This window comes from Gymnoscopelus microlampas, assembly GCF_963454915.1.
Source record: "Gymnoscopelus microlampas genome assembly, chromosome: 8".
In the NCBI taxonomy this organism is placed as follows: domain Eukaryota; kingdom Metazoa; phylum Chordata; class Actinopteri; order Myctophiformes; family Myctophidae; genus Gymnoscopelus; species Gymnoscopelus microlampas.
In genome coordinates, this window is record NC_139945.1 from 23,695,264 (window position 1) to 23,700,890 (window position 5,627).

General features: G+C 41.5%; 1 long non-coding RNA gene across 1 annotated transcript; it reads left to right on the top strand.

The window, feature by feature from the left end:
* Positions 1–400: 400 nt before the first annotated feature.
* On the top strand, positions 401–5,420 carry LOC311050315. The gene is made up of 6 exons (XR_014601283.1): positions 401–458; positions 3,756–3,799; positions 3,951–4,081; positions 4,933–5,019; positions 5,114–5,175; positions 5,284–5,420. It is a non-coding gene; the product is annotated as an uncharacterized lncRNA (long non-coding RNA).
* The last annotated feature ends 207 nt before the right edge of the window (positions 5,421–5,627 follow it).

The window sequence follows — 5,627 nt, forward strand, 5'->3', positions numbered from 1 at the left end:
GCCTCGCTCCTGTTCAGTCGATGTAGGGTCAGATGTAGGGTCTGTCTACTGCATCCTCCTAACTCTATGACTGTATCCTGTATACAATTCAAAGGGCTTTGAATGGTACACGGGGCGTATACCATGCACCGTTTCCGTATCCGCCCAAACCTAGAACCGCACTCAGGGTTGCCAGATCTGCTCATTATAATTTCCCTGCAAGATTTTATTTGAAAATAGCTGATGTATGTGTTAAAGTGCTCATGTTGCCCATAGTCGCTTCTTTTGGGCTGGTTTTGGGCTGGTTTTCCTAGACCTGGTTGCTTGTTTCTCTCACAGAATCTGGCAACACTGACCGCACTACACATGCGCAGTTGATCACTGGAGAAGCGTGCGTAAGAAACAGGAAGAGAAGAACGGTGTTGTTTTTCTGCAGCTCTAGTCTGCTCCGTTCATTCATTCAGAGTTGTTATGCTAAGGTAAGTTAACGTTCACTGTATATACTATATATTTAGCAAACGTTGTCTTTTGTCATATTCCTCATACTTTTGTTGCTTAAGTTTATGTCATCGATTTATTTAGCGAAGTTAGCGAGGGACTCTCGTCCTTCTTTGTTTACCCCAGAGACACGGCCCGCTGGACTCCGCCAACAAAGTGAGTTTCAGGGCCATGTTTTAAAGCACTATTAAAACGGAGAAGCAGCCTGAAAGATGAATTGAGCACATATGTTAGATGTGATAATCCCTTATCCACGTAATAATCAACCTACAGTAGTATGTTGCTGGGTAGATTTCAGCAGATTAGCTCTGGTTGTGGAGAACATATTTTCAGGCAGCATGAGCAAAATATGTTGAAACTAGTGTTCGGTACAAACGTATTTACACACAATTACAATATTATTGTATCCAAGTGATGTTTAAAGCAGGGGTCTTCAACAGGGGGTCCTCAGAGTTACTACCCAGGGGCCGCCAAATCTGTGTGTGTGTTATATATTTATTTTTTACATTAACCACTTGAACCCTAGCATCCCTTTTCTGAGGGTAACCAAAAATAGCAGATCTAGAAAAATAGCAGATCTACAAGCTCACAGTGAGCTTGTAGATCTGCTATTTTTTGCAAAAAGGTTTGGTCTAGGGGTAAAAAGAGCAGACCAAGTTGAAAAAAAAGTTTAATCTGAAATACAATTTTATACAATATAGAGGGGGTCCCTGCTCCATCTCTCTCTCAGCTAGGGGTCTTTGGAAAACGTTGAAGACCTCTGGTTTAAAGCATCTATTTACTACTTTACTTTAGCCATATTTTATGTTTGTCATACAACTGTGTTGTTTAAAAAATGTTTAAAAAATGTTCATCTACAAGCTGACAACATGCTTTGTGATCTTGTAGATGTTCAGAAAATCGCTTTTATAAGAATATTATTTATAATAAATGTATTCAATTAAATGTTGCACCCCTGTGGGTTAGAAAAGCTAAACTGGCCTAGGGCAGTGGTTACCAAACTGGGGGTCGGGACCCCCAGGGGGGTCCCAAGAAGATTATCTTAATGTTTTTCTCACTCAACAGTAAACAAACCAACATACAGTGTAAGTGCATACACTATACAGGGTATCTGCACATTTATAAAGAGACAACTTAAGGACTTATAAGACCTTTTTAATGCCTCTAAAACAGGGGCTTTCAACCAGTGGTCCGGGGACCACCAGTGGTCCTTGAGGGGGTTCCAGGGGGTCCCCAGGCAAATGAATAGTTAGCAACCAAATTGACCCTTATATGTCTGTAACTCTGAGTGTACAAATGGAACCAAATGGACCCGTTAGGGTCCATTTGGTTCCATTTGTACACTCTCAGAGTTAAATGAACACTGATGATGGTGATACAGTGTAGATTGGGACCCCCTAAAAAATCTAAATGGTTGAGTCCCTGGCATATATTTTCAAATGGGGGTCCCAGGGCTAATATTTGTCAATTTGGGGGTCCTTGATGCGAAAAAGGTTGAAAACCACTGCTCTAAAATATAAATGGACACACAACAAACAATACTACAAAACATGGTCAAACATTGGCCACATTGTCAAATATTACCTAAGAAATAGGCGCACATTGTGAAAATAGAAGATCTACAAGCTCACATCACAACGCCTCGCGATTGTGAGCTTGTAGATCTGCTATTTTCACAAGCCCGCGGACCCCCATTTGAAAAGATATGCCAGCTAGGGAGTCCCATAAGAGAAGATTTTTACGTCTCTAGCAGTGATTCTTTTAATTTCAAGGACCCCCAGTTTGACATGCATTAGGCTACGGACCCCGATTTAATGGCATTTCTATCTCCGGGACCCCAATTTATATTGTAAAATCTATGTTAATTTAACCATAAGCCATAAGGGTCAATTTGGTTCCTAACTATCCATCATTTAGCTCGGTACCCCCTGGATCTCCCTCGAGGACCCCTGGCCCTGGGGGTCCCCGGACCCCACTTTGAGAACCAATGGCCTAGGTTACCAAGTTAAAACATATTTAGCTTTTACATATTCATCTTGACTATGAGTTATTTATGTTTTCACTAACTATCAACGTGTCTTCTTTCTTTTTTAGGTGTGGATCTTTTGAGACAGCATAGAAATGCACTGGAAGTGTAAGTACTGCTTTTTTCTTCAGAAAAGAGGGCTCAATTATTTAAGCACTATCGCTTGAAACATGGAAGCTATGCCAGAACCACGCCAATTCCCTGCCTTCACACAGATTGTCTGTGCACATTTAAGTCATTTAATGCCCTGAAAGTACATTTATCAAGACATCACCATGAAGAGAGACAGATGAGTGGAGCTGATGAAATCCGTGTGATATTCCATTGCCCTCATTGCAATTTTGAAGAACCCTGCACAGAGCACATTTTTTTCTCCCATTTGCGCCAGCATCTTAGAAATCATGAAACGGTTAAGTGTCCATATCAAAACTGCACTGTTGAGTATAATAACTACTCATCATTTAATGCTCATAAATGTAAAGAACATAGCCTTCCCAGTGAGAAGCATTTGAAGCCTGAAATTGCCATGCACATTGCAGTGATTGCACCTCAAAATTCTGATCAAGATGTGCAACAAGATGAGGCCGATGACCGTACAGATTTTGGCCAAGAGGAACATGAGGAAGAGTCTCAAATTGGAAATTTGGATGATCTCTATTTTCACAATTGTTGCCTCTTTCTTATATCATTTGACAATTTGGCCAATGTTTGACCAGTTTTTATAGTGTAGTTTGTTGTTTACCTTTGATTCAGTAATGGTCTTTTTCTTTCCTTTTGAGGCAATAAAAATGTCTAAAAGTCCTTAAATTGTCACTTCACTGTCATCGGGGGGACCCCCCCCAAAACAAAAATCATGTGGGGACCTCCCTGGGGGTCCCGAATTATCATTGTACCAACAATTAATGCGGTAGGGTTAGACAGTGTCACGTTGTGAGGGTGTAGGCTGGCCATTATTGAGAATGTTGTCCAAAATAGGGACACCAGGTTGAAAACAGACTATTATTAGTAGTAGTAGTAGTAATTTGTATTATTATTATTAGATTGTGGCTTATGTTGTTTGTATATTTGGCTGTTTGTCTTGACTGCAAGGCCCTTTGCTACTGTCTTGTCTAGCCTCATTTATGCCAGTGGTTGCCAGTGGTTATTTGTTTAATTCCTTTTTTTACTATTACTTAGTTATTTCTAATTGGCGTCTAGACATTACCAAACATTGTTTCTAATGTATATTATCCTTTTATCCCTTACCTCATAGAGCACTACAATGTTGCAGGACAGATATGCAGCCAGTGGAGCTAAGTGAGTAAGCTACTACTCATGTTAACACACCACTGATACCTGGCAGACAAATGACAAACATCTGACACACTTCAGTTTCTGCTATTAGAAACGTAATGCCAGGTTACACTTTTAAATTGTAATTGTTTATTTTTGTTATGTTTTCTGGCAGTCTGGCAGAGTCAACTGAGAGCCTAAGACCAGACCCAACAAGAAGGATGTTTCCCAGGTCTTGGACCTTGAATAACAACCCAGATGGGCCTTCATTGACTCATTGACCCCTGCTTCAGAGAACTGGAACATGTAAGCAAATGTATTCCTTTGAAGTAGGCCTGCATGTGCTTCCTTCAGTCAGTTGAATATTAAGAACACTAAGTATATTTTATTGTAGGACTAGTGCTCATGATGCACACCAGCAAATAGTTATTGATGGGGATGGGGTGGCGACTGTTGACGAATACAAGTATTTGGGTACAACGATTGATTCCAAGCTGACATGGAATTCCTACACTGATGCCATCTATAAGAAAGGTCAGCAGAGGCTGCATTTTATGCACAGACTGAGACAGTATAATGTGCAAAAAAGTGTAATGGTGCTCTTCCATCGATCCTTCGTGGAGAGTGCACTGACTTTCTGTTTTGTTTCCTGGTATGGCTCACTATCATTGGTTAATAAGAACAAACTCCATAAAATCATCAATGTATCCAGCAAGATAGCTGGGGTACGACATGAGAGTATAGCAGCAATGTATGAGACCCGGGTGCTTAGGAAGGGGAGAGCTATTGCTTGGGATAGAACGCACCCGTTATACAGTCAATACCACCTTTTACCATCAGGACGACGGTACACAGTGCCAATGTTGCAGGCTAGGGCTTCAAGATCATTTGTCCCTATAGGACTCCTGAACAAACAGGCCCCATCTCAGTTCTGTGCATACAATGTAATGTGATGCCTCTTGAATCATGACTGGTGGCCTTTTCCAGTTTGTATGTATTTTGTATTTATGTTATGTTTTTGTGATTTTTTTGTATCCTGATGGCACAAAAATGTTGTCTCTCTGTGATCTCTCTCTAGTTATGGATGAACACCGGTAGATCCTTGTTGGAGGAATGTGAACTGACCTGCTCTCTCTCTTTATCTGTCTGTGTCATAGGATGAACTCTGACGAATCCTCGATTGACGGAACTCCTACTTTGTACCCAAAGTGATCCGCTGTGGGACCTTAAGCAGCTGGACAAAGGTACAGTAATTACTGTTTCTGACGGAGTATCTCATGAAAGTATACGCTTGTTTAAATAACTGGCTGCTGTAAATTAATGTTTTTAACTTTGCAGCCCGCCTGACATGTCTCCACCACATGAAGTTAGGACATACATGCTCTGCTCACATCCTTGAGGTAAGATGTGCATATATGGCAATTTTCATATTTGACTATAAGATTCAGAATGCAACGCATACATTTTTTGTGATATTTTTTTGTTTTTTCTGTTTGTGTTTGTGTCAGTCTGCAGAAGACCCCAACACCTTTCTTCAGGCAAGACCACTCCACTCAGCCCTGCCGTCTGTGAAACCATCTGCACATGCCATTGGAGCCATGCCTGTATTGACCTTCCCAAAAGAGGACACCTTTTTTATCCAGGGGGAGGCAGTATTGTGACCAGGATTACTACATGTTTTTTGAGGGTACCTACCCTAGGAGACACGGGGAGAAAATGCAAACTCCACACAGAAAGGCCCCTTCGCCAACCCCACCTAGGGGGTGGGCACTGATGACTCGGAGGAGAGGACACGCCCACAGCATCAACTGCGGGAATCGAACCCAGGACCTTCTAGCTGTGAGGCGACAGC